Source organism: Leucoraja erinacea, chromosome 10 (assembly GCF_028641065.1).
Source record: "Leucoraja erinacea ecotype New England chromosome 10, Leri_hhj_1, whole genome shotgun sequence".
Taxonomy (NCBI): Eukaryota; Metazoa; Chordata; class Chondrichthyes; order Rajiformes; family Rajidae; genus Leucoraja; species Leucoraja erinaceus.
Genome location: NC_073386.1, coordinates 39662224 through 39680628, shown reverse-complemented (window position 1 = coordinate 39680628; position 18405 = coordinate 39662224). Strand labels below are relative to the sequence as shown.

At 43.4% G+C, this 18405-nt stretch overlaps 1 protein-coding gene across 2 annotated transcripts in view; it reads left to right on the top strand.

The window, feature by feature from the left end:
* The window catches only part of LOC129701053 (neurogenic locus notch homolog protein 2-like), a 147622-nt gene that overhangs the window by 19084 nt on the left and 110133 nt on the right, over nucleotides 1–18405 (top strand). The gene's annotated exons all lie outside the window — the stretch shown is intronic.

The window sequence follows — 18405 nt, the reverse complement described above, 5'->3', positions numbered from 1 at the left end:
CTGGTTGGTCTGGAGGAGCTGACTGTGTGAACAAAATGAACCTCAATTTGGGCTTTAAATTACCCCAGCCCCGTTCAACTTTTTTTTTTAGGTATTTCTATTATGATTTTTTTTCTTACTGATGTCACTGAACAACACTATGGAATAAGAATCCGTGGACAGCATGTCACACTCTCCACGACAAGAGTAGTTGCAATTGCACCAAATCAGAGTTTGTTCGTATGCTTCATTGCCAATGAGGTACTGTGAATTGTGGTGTTACTGTGACATGGGAAATATGGTAGCCAAGTGGTAGAATGTATATTCCCACAACAGATCTGTGACAACGATCTGATTCTGTTTATCATGGCAATGTCTGATCTGTAAATATTGGAAAGACTAGCATAGGCAACTCCAGTACTTGTCTTAGCTGGGTGTACGGAATCTGAGAGGATGTTGTGGCTTCATTTCAACACCCATCTATTTTGACACTGCGTTTGACACTGAATCAAACTTTGCCATATGGGTTGAGGGCCTTGATTCTGTGCACGGGTTCCTGCAGTATTCACCTATGGCAACATGAATGTATTCTGGGGTGAACCTGGTCCATGTAAAATATTAGTGAATACAGCTTAATGTTTTTGGAGTAGATGGCTGCATTCATACATAGATTATTGGGGATACATTCACAACTCGCTGCAATTTAATGTCTTGGTTAGAGCTGTTGCCAAACCAAGCTGTCGTGCATCCTGATTTAGGATGCTTTCTATGGTGCAGCAAAAGAAGTTGAGAGTCATTGAAAACATGCCAGATTTCCTTGCTTTTCTGAGGAAGTAGAAGCGTCTGTGTGCTTCCTTGAGCGTGGCTTCAATGTGGTTAACGCAGGACAAATTGTTAGTGAATTGCACCAAGGAACTTAACTCTCAACCATCTCTGCTTCAGCACAATGGATGCTGACTGGAGCCTATACACCACCTTAGTTCCTAAAGTCAATAACTGGCTGCTTTGTCTTGCTGACATTGAGGGAGCGGCTGTTGTCTTGACACTTTATTACTAAGTTCTCTATCTCATCCCTGTACTCTGCAAGTCACTGGCACAGTTTGAAAGACGACACTTTAAGGTGAGCCTCTTCAGACCAGGCTGTGCAAAACATGATTGAAGTGAAGGAGGAAAAAACAACTGATGTTGGTCTCTGGTAAATAATCTCTGGGAGAGATGATTTAATTGGACTGGCAACCTTATTGACACAGCAGACTGGAATGTTGCAGAGCAGACGAACCTCTGCCACTAAATATTTACTTATTCAATGTTAACACATCTCTGGCAGCTCTTGGTTTTTGTTTGCCACCCATTTTGTGACTTTTGTTTCATCCCTGCAGATTTTTTAATGCCTTTCATTACCTTGGGGATTCCTGGTCCCTTTTTAGCGCTGGCAACCCATTTAGGGTGAGCAGGAGGGAATCGCTTGTCTGCCCTCTTGGTAACTGTGCTGCATCAGACATTTGATAGCTGCAGAGTGGGAAATGCAAGAATTGCAACCCGTTTCTCCTTCCCATACTTGTCCAAAGGGAATGTTGTTATGTATGCAGTTGGATAATGGACAGATTAATCCTTTCTCCCATCTGAGCCTTTTTGTTTGTTCGTCTTTCCTTTTCCTGAGGCACCAGGCAATGCACGGTTTGAGATCATTTGTGGCTGGCCCTGATTGGTCCTGGTCTTTCCTCATCTCCAGCTCTTCACCCCCACTCCCCCACTAAAACACTGAAATTTGAGTGATCTTTGGTCAATTTTTCCACTTGATGAATGGAGCCATAATCTTGTCCCTTGTTGAGTAGATCAGGTTCGGGTCCTCGAAGGAAGGAGCGAGCCTCGTTTTCTTTTGTATTATGAATTGGTCCAATATTTTGACCTCGTGGTAAGTTTTTAAGTTGCAGGAGCAGAATTAGGACATTCGGTCCATCACTTCTAGTCCGCCATTCAATAATAGCTGATCTATCTTTCCCCTCTCAAACCCATTCTCCTGCCTTCTCCCCAGAATCCCTGACACCCGTACAAATCAGGAATCTGTCAATCTCCACCTTAAATATTGACTTGCCCTCCACAGCCTTGTGTGGCAAAGAATCCCACAGATTCACCACCCTCTGAAGGAATTCCTCCATCTCCTTTCTAAAGGTACTTCCTTTTATTCTGAGGCTCTGGTTTCTGTTCCTAGATTTTCCCACTCGTGGAAACATCCACTGCACATCTCGTACTCCTGCTGCAACCCAAGACCTGCAACGTTTCAGTTGATGGGTAATTGTGTTGGTGCACGTGCGTGCCTACATGATCCAAGGTGGATTAGGCTGGGGCTTCCCCATGCTTTTCATATTATCTTGGTTTTGTTTACAATTGGACCCCTGTGGTCTTTAATAAAAACTGCACTCCTGTTGGCAGGCTTCAGCATTTGAAAGCTTTGTGTGATGGAACATGAACAAATATTTTTAGGTATTAGATTGTGAAAGACTCTGCCACAATTGCTGTGACACTGCATGATCTTTTGAAATTTGCAGCCTGTAATTTGGAGAGTAAGCGAGGATGCCTGGGGTGCAAGAGGCTGCTTTTGTATGTTGAGAAGCTTTGTCGATTTGTTACTGCCGTGGAAACGTGTGTGAGTGTGAGGGGAGAGTTACATATTCAGTTTTTATTAAATCTACAATATATTAAATCTTCAGAGTGTGGCCACTACTAGTGAGATGGCTTGGAGTGGGGACGGAGGTGATGGGGATTTGGGAGTTAATTCCCTGATGTTCTACCTGCGTGAATTGTCTTTATTTTATGTTGATGAGCTGAAATGAAACATTGTGTTTACAAACCATTCAAAGAATGTTTCTCCATGATGTTATGAATGGAATGTAATTCTCTCATTCCGGTGCTCTTACGAATATGCTGAGGAAGGCAGGTAATTGAATACCAGCCCTTGGCAGATTAATTATGCATTCTTTGTCCTTCAAATCAAATGGAGAAAGCCTGCACAAATCAACAATGGTATCATAAATAAGGACCTGAAACTTTCACCGGTTTTGGTGTCAACAGTTCAGTAAATTTTGTGTTGATGACATGCAGTCTACTTGGTAATATTAATTTAACAACTCCGTCAGCATTGGGAGTTAAGTTATTTCTAGAATGTGTGGCACTTTATTTTGAAATATTTGCAACCACTTTAAGCTGGGAATTACCTTTGCAATCTACTGCTTACCTATTTAGCAAACTTGGGGGTAGCTGATCTATGCTTGTATCTGCAAGTGCAACAAGTGACAATGAAAGTGAATGACCAGTTCATGTTTGCAGCGACACACATGAGGGATTGATCTTGGTGGGAACACATGGTCCTCGTCTTTGAATTGTGATGGGATGTAATCGAGTACAACCAAGTAAATTGCTCCTAGAGCAAAAAGATAGCTCCTTAATTGACTAAACTTGGACACGTTAGTGGAGTTGTTTAAAGTCTCACCAACCCCTTGTACAATGTCCCCATTGGAATAAAGGCCAAGATTCTTTTTGCCCTCTCATTTTAGTCAGAGCCTCTCTGCCAGGAGGTTGGCGGAACAGCATTCATATTTTGCTTGAGCAGTGGTATGAGTATTGACTTCTCCCACTTCAGGTAGCCCCGACATTCCCTCTCTCTCTATCCCTCCCCCACCCAATTCGCACTAGTTTCTCATTTTCACCCTACAAACAGCCAACAATAGGCTGTTTCCTTTATCATCGTTTTGCTTATCTTTCATTCATTGTTCTTTATCTCCCCACATCACTGTCTAAATCTCTCATTTCCCTTATCCCTAACCAGTCTGAAGGAGGGTCTCGACCCGAAACATCACCCAATCCTTATCTCCAGAGATGATGCAGCCTGGCCCATACTCGAATTACTCCAGTTTTTTCACGATTCATTTTGCCTTCCCTTTTTATTTGTTATAACTACGTACCAATTTTGAGTCTCCTTTACATGGACATCTAGATTGCTCTGAGAGTTCCATTTAATATTCTACTTGTGTTTTTCCCACCTGCTTCCATTTGCTTAAACATCTACCTATCTACTCAACTAATCTACCTCTTTTCACATATTTTCTGCACAGCTTGCTTTCTCACCTTTCTTTGCAGCCAAGCTTGCTGTGATACATTGCACTTGGGTCCCTTCATCCAAGTCATAGATTTAAGAAGGTAAATAGTTGACGCCCAGCATGGATCCCCATGGCACCTGACTAGTTACAGCTTGTCAACCTCAAAATGGCACATTTATCCTAACTTTGCTCTATTTACCCAATCCTCCTTCCATGCTACACCCTTCCCCACCACCCTTGCTTGACTTGTTCACTTGTGTGCGCTTTTGCAGAATGCCCTCTGGAAAGATAAATACTCCACCTCCGCTTGTTTCCTTTTATCTCTCCTACTCTTTACATTCTTAAAAAAAACACTAAAGAATTTGTTAAACACCAGTAGCTTTTTAATCAGTATGTTTATTGTGCCTAATGGTTTTACGCTTTGTCAAATGTCCTGCTAATCATCTTTGATAATGCGTACTAACACTTTCCCATGAACAGAGGTTAATCCTGCGGCTTTATATTTTGTTTTCTATCCCTGCCTTCCCTGAATGAGGACATTATACTTGCAAAGTTCCAAACTTTTAGGATTGTTTGTGAACCCAGGCAATTTGGGGAGATTGCAACATATGTATTTACATGGCCCAGCTCAAGGAAGAAGACAATTGTGTCCAGGAAATATGTCAATCTTTAGTCCCATCAGATTTGCTAGTTTAATTTCACTCGTAATAATCATTGTTCCTTCCCTTGTATCTAAGGGCAGTCTACAGATCAACAAATTATTTGTTCAAAGTCTCTCCCATTTATTTGTTTGCCAGTAATCTAATCCTATAAGGGACCATTGGTTCCTTAGCTGCTGCTCTTCCTCCTTGTATCCTCCCCTTCCCCTCTTTACTGCCTTAAACGATGTGGGGAACAATCTCTCAGATGGGAGCAGTAGAAAGCAACACTAATTCATGGGCAGGGGATCCAACTGGCCCAAAAGAGAAACTTAAGAAGGAAAATGTTGCAGCGGTTTGGCTTCCCCCAAATGTCAAGATGTTTCTTCTACCAGGTTCTGAGATACCATTTACTCTTGATTGTCAGACTCTCAGCATAGAAGAGGCAATGTAGATCCCTTCCAGTCGAAGTGACCAACTGCAATGAGACTCCAGTTCCTAATCTTCCGCCCTCCACCGCCCCAGCTTCACCAGCTGCCAAACCTGTTAAAATACAATGTTTCTGTTTCACTTGCACCATGATTTTGTGATCAATGTTAAAAAAAATAATGCTTTGAAAATGATTTGGACTTTTGAAAATGTGTGGGCATTGACAGCAATTAAAACATTCAAACACATGCAAGCAAAAAATTGCCATTTTCTCAGCTGCTTATTTTTCCCCATTTGAAAGGTATGAGTCTACTTTGAGTTTAGTTGAGAGATACAGCGCGGAAACGGGTCCTTTGGGCCACCAGGTCCGTGCCGACCAGTGATCCCCGCACATTAACACTATCCTACACACACCTAGGACAATTTTTACATTTACCAAACCAATTTTACCTACATACCTGTACGTCTTTGGAGTGTGGGAGAAAACCGAAGATCTCGGAGAAAACCCACATGGTCACGGGGTGAACGTACAAACTCCGTACAGACAGCACCCGTAGTTGGGATTGAACCAGAGTCTCCAGCGCTGTAAGGCAACAACTCTACCGCTGCGCCACTGTGCTGCCCTTCTGCTTCTGGCACGTTAACCTTGCAGGTTCACTGCGTGAATTGCTTGGCTCAGGAGATGGGAAATTTGCCAATGTTTGTGCTCATTTATCGCATCTACTGTATCCGCGGTTCTAGATGTGGACTCCTATATATTGGCGAGACCAAGCACAGACTAGGTGATCGTTTCGCTGAACAACTTTGCTCAATCTGCAATCTCCTGGTTGCCAAGCACTTTAATTCCCCTTCCCATTCCCATGCTGACCTTTCTGTCCTGGGCCTCTTCCACTGTCAGTGAAGCCAAACGCAAGTTGTAGGAACAGTACCTCATGTTGCACTAATTTGCAGACACCTAAAAAAACATTGCCCCATCTGAACTTTGAGGTGCACAAGCATTTTGCTTGTCTGTACCATTTCTTTTAACTTTTTGCCGTTTTCTTTGGGATTATGAGTGGCGTTTGGGTTGTTTAGTAATTTCAATGTATCACTGCATGTCACAAGTCAAGAATGTACAGCTGGCTTGGGCATGTGCTATGCAAGATTGTGTTTGGAAATAATGAAAAGTATTTTAATTTGAGCAGTTCTAACAAAGGCTGTAATTGGAAATCTGGACCCCTTTAGTTTTCAAGCTATCAGCTGAAAAACATAAGAAAGTGAAGCAGGGGTAGACTATTCCATGCCTGCTGCCTGCATAGCCATTCAAATCATTCTTTGTTTTTTATCTTTCATTTTCCCTAATTTAATTTAAAAAAAAGGACAAGTATGTTTTGTTAGGAAATGCTTGTATTTGTCTTCTCGTGTATTTGGTGACATGATGCATGAGCTGTGGAAGATAAGTGAAAGTTTTCTGGCGCTCGCTATTAATCTTAATGATCTAATTTTGAATCTCAAAAATTTAAAATAGCAAAAACTTACCATGATCTGGCTCAAAACTGTGAACTTCAACATTCTTCAACAACAAGTTGAAGTACAGGATTACTGGTGTTTTTTCTCCCCTCATCTCTGCCAAAACGCTCATTGACCCTTGCTGAAAATCCAGTTCGGATGTGGCTTGGTTGAAGTTTAGCTGCAATACCTTCACTGTTCTGTTGGTGAATTGTGAATCCTTGAGCTTGAAGGTATGTGATGATCTTGATGGACAGGCACTTCATTTCCTGCTCATTATTTTCATGTCCTGTTGTCACTCGACTCTGTATATGTTTTCACTCTGCGCACAGTCTTTTCAGAGACCTGATCTCTGGTGATTTGGCAATAATTGTAACATTATTTCCATTTTGAATTAGTCTGTCCTATTTCCCAAATAGACACAAAATGCTGGAGTAACAGCGGGACAGGCAGCATCTCTGGAGGGAAAGAATGGGTGACGTTTTGGGTCTAGACCCTTCATACTGTTCAGTCCTATTTCCCACATACATAGAAAGTGAATTACCACCATTATTATGATTTTTGATTGACGTGCATTAATTCTTTAATAATATGCATTACTGCTTTTGCGGTTGTGTTTTATCTCCGCATTTGGGCGAATGTGTGGATTATCTGCATTACATTGTCAAACTTTATGCTTCCTCTTTTGTCTTGGTTTGTCTTCCCTTGTTTCCATGGGGAAAACTACTGGCTGTCCTGGGTAGGACCTTTATGCTCCCCAGAATGTGTCACGTGTTCGTGCACGAGAGGCAAAGTAACTGAAATATCGACAAAGCAGCCTCTTTCTTGGCCTGCAGCGCACATCCTTTTTAGAAGTTGTGGTTGTGGTTTATGCTGAGGCTGAAGTGGGCTCAGAGCTCCTTCATTCTCAAGTTGAATAGTTGTGCCTTTGTACTGTTTGAGACTGACACGAGTAAATATGAAATGGCAGTGTCTCTTAAATCTCCTCCCCAGATGAGAGTTGCACTACTGTGTTTGCACTGTAGCTATGTAAACCCTTCTGCTGCCTTCTGTGACACTGTCTGTGTGGATCCACTGAACAGAGAAGAGTTGTTGACTCTGAACAGTTTGGAGAATATGCAATTCTCAGAACTTGTCAGTTATTTTTTATTGGGAGCGGGGTTTCTCTCAGCTGCATGTGGTTTAGGCTTGTGCCAGATGCCAGGAGCTGTACTGTTTTTGCCATGTTCGTTAATGGCCTGTTATTAATGGAGTTGAAGCAAGTGGTTCAAACCCACTTCCTGCTCGCTCATTCCAGCGACATCAATAGTCACTACAACGAAAGTGGTATCTTCACATTTTTGATGAGGTATAAAGCAGAATAATTTGGGAATATAGAAGTGAAAGGTTTCAGAGGAATTCAGCTCAGTGCTCATTATTCCCAAGAGGCAGGAGAGTGCTGCAGGCTGAAACCAGAAGTGCTCCCACTGCAAATGACTTCCTGTCACCACTGTAAACATTGCCATGACTTTAAAATATTTATTTGCCCACAATGAGTTGAGTCGGATCTGGTCACACAGTCCATATCATCTGAAGATTTCCACAACAATCATACAAAAGTGTCTTTGAACAAATAGTCCTTCGAATATTGAAAAATAATGGCAGAGTTATCATTGTGGACAGTCAGATTACGTTTCTCAGCCAGTTATTTTTCCAGAATTTTTTTTTCAATGCTAGTGATACAGAACATGGTGCTGTATCATATGCGCACATGTGCTGCAAGTTAAAGGAGAAGATTCCAGTAACTAAATTTATCAAGAACAGATGGACAAATCTGTCACACATTGTGCAGAAAAGGATGTTGGCTGAACATCATCTTTGAGATTAATTGAGGATAGACTCTGAAGCTAAACGGGGGAAAGGAAAAATCTCTGCTTATTCAGATGGGAAGTCACAAAGGCATTTGTGGTGTCTGGACTATGGTGGGTGGTGTTGTTCACAAAGCAAGAAAGGCAGAGTGACCAACAAAAGATTTTTGATTGGAGGCGCCAACCTTGCAAACTAACTCCAGTGGCAGGTACATCAATGTACATAAAGTCACACCATGTGGTACACAGTTCTTGCATTCATTTAGACTGCTCTTGTTTCCCATTTTGGAATAAGTCTATCATTTTTCTACATTTAAAATTTCAGTGCATAACACCGTGATGCCAGTTATTTAGACAGGTATGTTTATTTAAACAAGCATAAAACTACTTGGTCTTTGATCCTTGTTGGATATGAAACTCTTCACAGAGCTACGCTACACATCTCAAGTATCCACTCCAGTTACTGATAATTCTAGTGGTTCATTCCTTCACACTGGCTGTGTGCAAAGCCAATCTCTCATGGTGTCTGGTAGTTGTTACTTCAACATAATTTCCACAACAGTAACAAAATACATTGTATCACTTATTTCATAAACTGTTATTATTCAACTTAACACATTCTAAGAACACTTACCAAATACTGCAGGTCAGATAGCTCTGCTGTGACACGATATTTGCGTTCTTAAGTAATCTAGTGTTACAGTAAACGGTGTTATTAAGATAATGGTGTCTGTGATACAATACAATACCGTTTATTTGTCATTTGAACCTCGCATGAAGTTCAAACGGAATTTGGTTTCTGCAGCCATACAAGAAAAGAACCAAGACACACACCAACACAATTTACACAAACATCCATCACGGTGAGTCTCCTCCTCACTGATGGAAGGCAAAGCCTTATCTCTCCCCTCCTCTCCATTCCTCTCCCGAAGTCGAGGTCAAAGGCCCCGGCGGGCGCTAGCAAGTCCGCGACCACTCAAAGCCACGCGGGGCGATGTAAGGCTCTGCCCCGGGTCTTGATGCTGGAGCCCCCGGCGGGCGCTAGCAAGTCCGCGGCCACTCAAAGCTGCGCCGGGCGATGTAAGGCCCTGCCTCGGGTCTTGATGTTGGAGCCCCCGGCGGGCGCTAGCAAGTCCGCGGCAATTTAAAGCCGCGCCGGGCAATGTAAGGCTCTGCTCCAGGTCACTCTGAACCCCGCAATTCGAGCGGGAGAAGTTGCCGTTGCCGGTGCCCCGCAAAGCGGTCTCCCAGCAGGAACCCGCGGGCTCACGGTGTCACCATCCACCGGAGTCGGGTCGCAGCAGCGCGCCGCCGCAGCTCTCCACGCTCTGAAGCTGGCCAGCTCCACGATGGTAAGTCCACAGCTCCACAGCTCCACAGGCTCCGTGACTTGAGCCTCCAGGTCGTTCCAGTTGGAGGCCGCTCCACGGCGCTAGGCCCCAACGGCAACGGAGACCCGACAGGTAAAAGGTCGGGTCTCCATGCAGGGAAGAGATTTAAAAGTTTCCCCCACCCACCCCCCACACATACACATTTAAAAACCCGCTACAAACTAAACCCTCAACGGGACAAAAAAATAAAAAATACACAGACAGACTGCAGAGGCCGCTGCGACGTCGGTCGTGCCGCCCATCCGATGGGAAGGGGGTTAGAGGCTACAGAGTTTCACTCTTGAAACAAAGAAAATTTCCCCTCAAGATTTTCAAAAATAAAGATGTTTTTTTAGCCATGTTTATTTTAGTTACTGCAAGTTATAATTACATAGTGTAATATAGTGTGCCTGTGTCAAAATAAGGGACTGCCTATGAATTTCAATGGCCCCAACATTATATTCTTAAGACAATGGTGTCTGATTACTGCAGAAGGTTACAAGCTGTTTTTTGTCACTTACTTTTTAAATCCAATGCAGCTTTTTTTTTTTTTTTTTTTTTACTGCTTGTCAATTTCCAAAGTATTTTAAGCAATTTTCTAGTTCTTAATCAAAATTGTGTTATCAATTTAGCCGGTGTGAAGCAAATATTGTGCCCTAACTCATCAATTCTGTTAAATCCACATTGTTATAGAAATGGGTGTTATTGCAGAACTACTTTGTGGAATTATATTGTGTCTGGTGAATTACAAGCTAATATCACCTTTATCTCAGCATTCTACTCTGCTTAAGGCTCTCAATCTTTATGTATCTGCTTTCACACTATTGCATTGCCCTTCACACAGACAGCTAATGGGCTAGATTGAAGGTGAAGCCGAGTAAGTCATTGGGTATTTCTTTGACAAGAGAAAAGGTAGTAGAGAAAAGGTTCTGTGTAGATAAAGAAGAAATACCATCTATAATGGAGAAACCAGTTAAAAGTTTGGGTTGGTGTTATAACAGGAAGTTGGATGACACTAAACAGGTTCAGCAACTTAGAAATGATGTTACTGACAGGTTAGAAATGTAGAGAAGTCTGGGCTTCCAGGCAAGTTGAATTTGTGGTGTTTGCAGTTTGGGCTATTCCCTTGGTTGATGTGGTCAAGGACAGTATATGAGGTGTCAATTTCTAAGTTGGAAAGGTTCGTGTAGTTCAGTGTCATTCATGCCACGAGTCATACTGTGGTTTAATAGAAAGCCCCTTTCCCTTTCTTTCCCAGTCTTGAGTAGTATGTTAAGATAAAGCTACCTATACTGTATTGCTAATAAAAGTCTTTGGATCATAAAAAAACAACAAAAAAACACTATTATAGTATCTTCCACTATATCATGCAGATGCCAGATCTTTCCATCTCCTATTGAAGTTACAAAAAACACTTTTCTTTCCAAACCCTGCTAGGTTCATCACCAAAGCTTGAAATTCCACAATAACTATTTTAATTTTCTTATTATGTTGATGTCAGTAAATGAATAAATTACGTTGATGTCAGAAAATCGCCTGCCCCATGTAAAGTGAGCTGCCTGTATCCTCACAACTCTTGTCCTGGTTCATGTTCTTTCCTTGTATCCCAGCTCGTTGTATGAGAGAAGCCTTTCTCTCATTGTCCATAAGCTGAAGTTGTAAATGTGGTCTGGCTGTGTCGATGAGCCTTAACATGGTGCTGACCACCCGTCTGTTTGGGCGAGCTCACTGTGCCCTGAAGCATGAGCAGTTCCCAGACTTCATCAGCACTCTCATGATCCCCTCAAACTCGCTGTCCTTCATTCTGATTCATTCTATGCCTGTGATTGCTGGAGCATGACGAAGATAGATGCAAAATGCTGGAGTAACTCAGCAGATCAGGCTGCATCTCTGGACAAAAGGACATGTTGCTGGAGCATGCTTGCAGCTTGTAACTACAAAGAGGCAAATGAACCCATCTGTCTCCACAGACAACACATTTCCTTCGCCCATTAGGTGCACAACTGTATAAAATAATTTTGATCTACTTCAATAAAGATTAATCCATGTGATGTAATGAATATGAATCTTTATTCCTTCCACTCTGTTGATATCCATCTTGGTTGTGAATGTGTCTAATGTCTGTATTCCTCAATCATAATTGGCACACATCAAACTTTGCACAAGGAAAACCCCTCGAGTCCTTTAATCCTATTCTCCTGCTTTATTGTTAAAATGTAGCCAGTTCCCCTAATTCAGCGTTTTAGTAGTTAAAATGTATCTTGATGCTTTGTAATAACCATTTACTGGTTCACAAAATATAATTATAGTAGCATACTCATAGTGTAGCATTGCCTGTGTGTTTTTACCCAGAAATGACAAACCATGGTGAAGGAGTGTTTCGATTCCTGATCCAGAGGCCCAGTCAAGATTGTGAAGCATTAAGTTGAAAGACCCTGAAGAGGTCACGTCAGCATTGCTTCTGTGGGAAAGATGAGGAAAAGCACCAGTTGAAGATGAGTCGCCACACTTGAACTGTGAAGTAACAACGGGCAGATCTTGCTGCGTGGATGACTGTTTTCAATTTCTAGTTTCACGGGAGATTAGTTTGTTTTACAATGGAAACCTCTGGTCTTTATGAAGATAGGTTGGAGATTTATCTTATCAATGGAGGAAATAGCTGGGAGAAGTTGGCAAGGAACATGACAATTAAAGTATCCAAACCCTTTGAGAATGTATTGGCTGCTAGTTGATTTAACTCATACAGGCAGGCCAAGTAACTCCTCGGAGAGTCCGGCCTCTGAATGCATTCTCCGACTTTGGCAATGAGTACCATAATTACTGTTTTTTAGGGAAGAGTACAAAAATGGACAATTGGAATATGAAAACCTTCCTTCAAAACTTGTTCTCTCCCCCTCTCCCCCGATGTGGCCCGACTTGAGTATCTCCGACATTTTCTCTTCTAACATGTTACATGTGCTGTCTATGATGAAATTACCTGCGGAATAAGGTCCCAGAGGCATGTGGGACCTTAGAGGCACTAACAACATGCAGGGCAAAAGGGAAAGAATGTGAAGTCTGGTAGAAAAAGCAATGTGGACTCCTGGGCCAGTAAAACCGTTTAATACATGAGCTGTTATTCTTTTACAAATTCGTATTTATTTATTTATTTATTTACTTTATGTTTGCAATCTGGTGGAGGTTTCATGACACTGCTTTAAGAGTTGACGGCCATAAAGTAGAATCATTGTTCAGAATAGTGAAGGTGCTGCAGACTTGCTTCCAGGGAACAACTGGACTTTGGTGGTTTTGTGATGTGATGGTGTTGATTTTCAACCCATTGTAACTTCTCTTGGGATTTTGCCACCAGGCACTGCATAATGTTTTCTGAGGAGCTTTGTGTCCAAGGTAAGAATCGTTTGTGCCGGTTTACCCGAGTTAGACGGGAAGTGATGGAAAGACCTGCAGCACAGAAAGCAATGAGTTTACTGAAAAACGAAGCCCTCCTTTTGTGAAGTAAGTTTAAAGACTGTGATTAATTGGAGCAGTGACAAGGCCAGAGGTCATACATGTGGAGTAGCTCTGTGAAAAATTGATTTTCCCCAAACTTTCACCATGTCACAGCAACTATAGATTTGCATTCTTGTATATATTTATTTTTAGTTCTTTGTAACAGTTCGTTGCAATTTATGTGTGACAGGGCAGGGTGATCCTTGTGTTTGACAATACACATTAGTCCTTGGGGCAGGAATAAGTGATAAAGAGCAAGGGCATCATTGCAACTTAATGAGTCCTTGGATAAGCTTGCAACATTGGTGTCAGTTGAAATCCATGCTTTGAATCAGTAAGTCTTTTTCAGGAACAGCATTGCTCTTGAATAATGGGATTGGATAGGTATTTGACAGAGAATTTTGGAAGGGGATGAGAATGGGGCTGGGATTGTGATAAAATCATGGTGCTGTGTGAGAGATGGGACTGAGGAACAGTGGGAAAGCCGGCCAGTATGTGGCCTCGATTAATCAATTGCAGCATGAAGCGTCAGGCATTAATTGTGGCGAGTATTTGAAGAGTAAAACTGAATCTTAGGTTGCCACTTATTCTGTATGAGCACCTGGGAGAAGCAAGGTTAAACTGCTGTAGTGAGGCAGTTGATCTGTAATTACTAAATGTTGCTCTTCAAAATACTGTGATAATAAAATGGTAGCTTTAGATATTGACACAAACCTTTGGGGATAATGTTGACCTGCAGAACATGCTCTCGGGTTTACTGCAATTGTATAAAGTGTCTGGAGCATCACGGGGCTATCTGATTGTTTAAACCAACCCAAGGTCAGTCAACTCAGCAGATTCCTGAGATCAAATGTCAGTCATGCCTAATCTACATCAGGGCTCTCGCTTAACTCTTTTTTTCCCTGTTGCCAGCCGGGCAACCGTGGCAGCTTTTTAGGTTGCCAAATGACCGTTTAAGTGATCATTTAAGACGGCTTGCATGATGCGTGTGATAATGTGCTCAGACGAAGTGTGTAGTTACCTGACTGACACCTCCCTCCAAGGGCATATTTTGAAAGCGTTATCGGGCCGGGCGGGGTGCGGGAGGAGATGGAGCCGCCGCCGCCGCTGCTGTGCAGGGCTTATCATTCGCTCTGACCCTCCGTCTCGCCACACTTAGCATCTTTCCCACGGTATATCTTCGGTATAAACCAAGTTGCCAAGCCGGGCAAAATGACTCGCCGTTTAGGTTGCCCGGCGGCACTTTGTGTGGTCAGTGGCACCTGGGCAACCTCTAATTTTGAGCCCTGTACATGTTCCCATACTGTTCAGTTGCAGGAATGCTTTTTGACTCTCATTGACAAGGTTGGATGTCTATGTGTTGGTATCATGACTTGAGCTTTTAGTCTCACGCCACCAGAGTCACCCTGGCATCTGCTCTCATGGCCAACTTCCTTCTCATTCCGATTGGAAACCCAACATTGCAAGGTTTTATCATACTTGCCTAATTCCAAACTTTGCGTTGTCTATTGACATCTTATCAGTAGCAATGATGCACAATGACATTGCTGTCTCGCCTGACCTGGGTGCCATTGGTGTGGCGTTTGCACATCCACCCTGTGGCCATGTAGGTTTCCTCTTGCATCCCAAAGACATGCTGATTGGTAGATTAACTGGCCATTGTAAACTAGCTCTTGTAGGCATGTTAGAGGAAAAACATGGGGCTGGTAATGATCAGGAGAAAATAGGCTATGGGGGAAATGGGATTGATAAAAAATCCTTCCATTCGTATTTTTTGTGACAATTTATTGCAACTTTTAGATAGTTAGTATAGTTTTGATGGGCTGAAAGGCTTCCTTCTATGTTGTAAGGAAATATAGAATATAGTGTTAAGTATATCTGGAATTCCAGGTAATATTCCAATGTGTTTTCATACCTTGTGTTTCACAGTGGATATTCTTCTGGAAATTGGACGTACTCTAGTTATGCTTCTGAGGATGTATTGAAATTTAAAATGTATATAATCAATTTTTTGTTTGCTTTAGACTTCGTACTTTTATGAGGAAATGTTGGGCTACTATTAGTTACTGTTAGCTACTGTTGACATTGGAGCTTGTATTTGTATAACCCTGTGTACATTGACCCTGTGCCCTGTGGTGCTGCAGAGGGCAAGGCTTGGAACTTGATGGTATATTTGACTAGATTGTGAAGAATGCTTTAGGTGGCCACTTCAGGGTGGTTACAAGTGTCGTTAGCAAGTGTTCCCATTTTACACTAACAACAATTTCAATGTTCTATCTGCGACATATGACAATAAAACACTCTTGACTCTTTGTGAAACAATGATCACAATGTATTAAGGCTGCTGAAGTATTCGATGAGGTTTGCAGTCCAGCATGAATTGAGTCAGGACACCCAAAAATGATTATAGCAACATTCTATGTTGGTACTTGTTTAAGAAGGAACTGCAGATGCTGGAAAATCGAAGGTAGAAAAAATGCTGGGGAAACTCAGCGGGTGAGGCAGCATCTATGGAGCAAAGGAGTTGGTATTTTCTTTCTTCATTCACCCCAGTATCTGCTGCCCTGCATTAATTAAATAATAGTGTCCCTTCAAGTTTTCCCGAGGGTATAATTGTCATATGACAACAGAAGAATCAAATTCTTTCTTGCAGCAGCATAGCAGGCCTATAAACACAAATCTCGGATAAGAGAAGAAACAAAAATCTGATTACGGTATTTCCTGGCAGTGAAGACGCACCCCCATTTTGAGTCACTAAATTTTGAAAAAAAGGCTGGCGGGACAGGATCAAGGGTTTAGTTTAGTCCAGGAGTCGGCAATCTTTTTTGCATTGGGGGCCAGGACCTGCGTTTGTGAGCGGATGGACGGGCTACATCTATCATTATCATAGTTAATAAAAGGAGGTAATAATACATACTAACTAAATTAGTAATTAGTAATAATACATACTAATAATACATAGTTTTCACGTGTTTTTCAATTAGTTTTCTGCAGTTTACAGATCGCCTGTGTGCCCCGGGAATGTCTGCAGTTCCCAGATCCCTCGCATCTCCGGGACTAGCTGCGTTCCCAGGTTTCCTGGGACTGGCTGTAGCGCCCAGATCCGGTTGTGACATTTCTGGTTGTGACTCTTCATTTAGACTGATTGAGTGTGATTGGGCATTGAGTGGTGCAGGGTGAATGTGCAGTGGGCAGGTATCTGTTACAGAATACTGAAGGGCGATTTGGATATGGCTGGGGATGGAATTAAATGACAGTGTGGCTTGAGATAGCTGATGACTTTTGTGTGCTTTTGACTGGGATGCTATTTTTAGGTTGTAATGACTAGAGAGGAGGAGGACAAAAGAGCAGTGGTACCCTGACTCAGGTTTTCAAATTTCCCAACCAGTTGACCGATGCCCGTCTGGTGGAAATTACTGATCATAATCAGTCGGGCTTTGTTGTGAAATCAATGTAATTGACTCTTAACAGCTGCCTTTCTTTGGCAGTGGCTTGCAAGGATGAGCAATAAATATAAACCATGCAAAAAAATGCTTGCATCTCAAAGGTTCATTAAAAATAAAATAAAAATATTTGGCCACCTTCCTTCAATATCAAAGGGCCAAGGAGATGAATGGCAACTGTTGATGCAAGCTGTGCCTGAAAGTTGACAAGTTCGAGGAGATGAAGATCTATGGTGGATGATAAAGGTTTACAATAATTAAGGTGAGGGGACTTGTGAGAGGAAAGGGAAGAGTGGTGAGAGTATTTGTATTACCTCAATAAAGTTTGTTATTAATTGAACCAAGGAAGTCACAGCAAATTAATCAATTGGTCTCAAGGAAAGTTGTAGACTTTATGCGAAGATCAGCCCCCCCCCCCCCCCCCCCCTGATCCGGTCTGCACTTCAGCAATCTTGCCAACTTTCTCCAGAGGTCAAGACGATGATGTGGCAAAGTCCTCCGAGCAAGTTGTTCTTGGAACATTGTAATTTGGAAAGGTGTCTATTATAAAAGTATTTCCAACTCTAGGTCGCCACACACTACCCAAAAAAAACGCATTTCAAAGCAAGTGCAAATATGTACAGGTGCACAACCTTTTATCCGAAAGCCTTGGGACCAGACACTTGTCGGATTTCGGACATTTTCGGATTTCAGAATGGAAGATTTTTAGCGTAGATTAGGTAGGTAGCGCGGGCGGCTTGAAAAGTCTGAAGCAGCTGCCTCCTCCCGGGTGACCGGGAGACTCATTGCATAAATGTTAGTCAGTTAGTTTGGAGGGATTTTATGTGGTGGTGGTGGAGTCGGGGTGAAGGGGGAAACTTTAATTCTTAGTCCCCTACCTGGTCGGCGACTCCCAACCTCGCGGAGCTGGGGGCTCCGTCCGGCCGCGGGCGGCGCCGGTTGTAGCTCCGACCCCGGCAACTCTACCCCTGGCTGCGAGGCGCTCCAAATCCAGCGCCGCCCGCGGCCGGACGTCCCAGCTCCGAGAATGTCGGGAGTCGGCGGCATCGCAGCGCTGGGATACCAGCGGGGAGCGGGCAATGCCTTACCGGGTCGCCGTGCGGCAAGCTCCGGAGCGCTGTGGCTGCCGACACACAACATCGCGGAGCGTCACTGGATTTGGAGCCGCGGAGCTGGGGGCTCCATCCGGCCGCGGGCGGCGCCGGTTGGAGCTCCAACCCCGGCAACTCTACCCCTGGCTGCGCGGCTCCAAATCCAGCGACGCTCCGCGATGTTGTGTGTCGGCGGCCACAGCGCTCCGGAGCTTGCCGCACGGCGACCCGGTAAGGCATTGCCCGCTCCCCGCTGATTTCCCAGCGCTGCGACGCTGCCGACTCCCGACATTTGCGGAGCTGGGGCGTCCGGCCGCGGGCCGCGCTGGATTTGGAGCGCCTCGCAGCCAGGGGTAGAGTTGCCGGGGTCGGAGCTACAACTGGCGCCGCCCGCAGCCCCAACGGCCACAGCGCTGCGGAGCTTACTGCACGGCAACCCGATAAGGCATTGACCGCTCCCCGCCTCTCCGACCAGGTAGGGGACTAAGAATTAAAGTTTACCCCTTCACCCCCCTTCACATAAAAGCCCTCCAA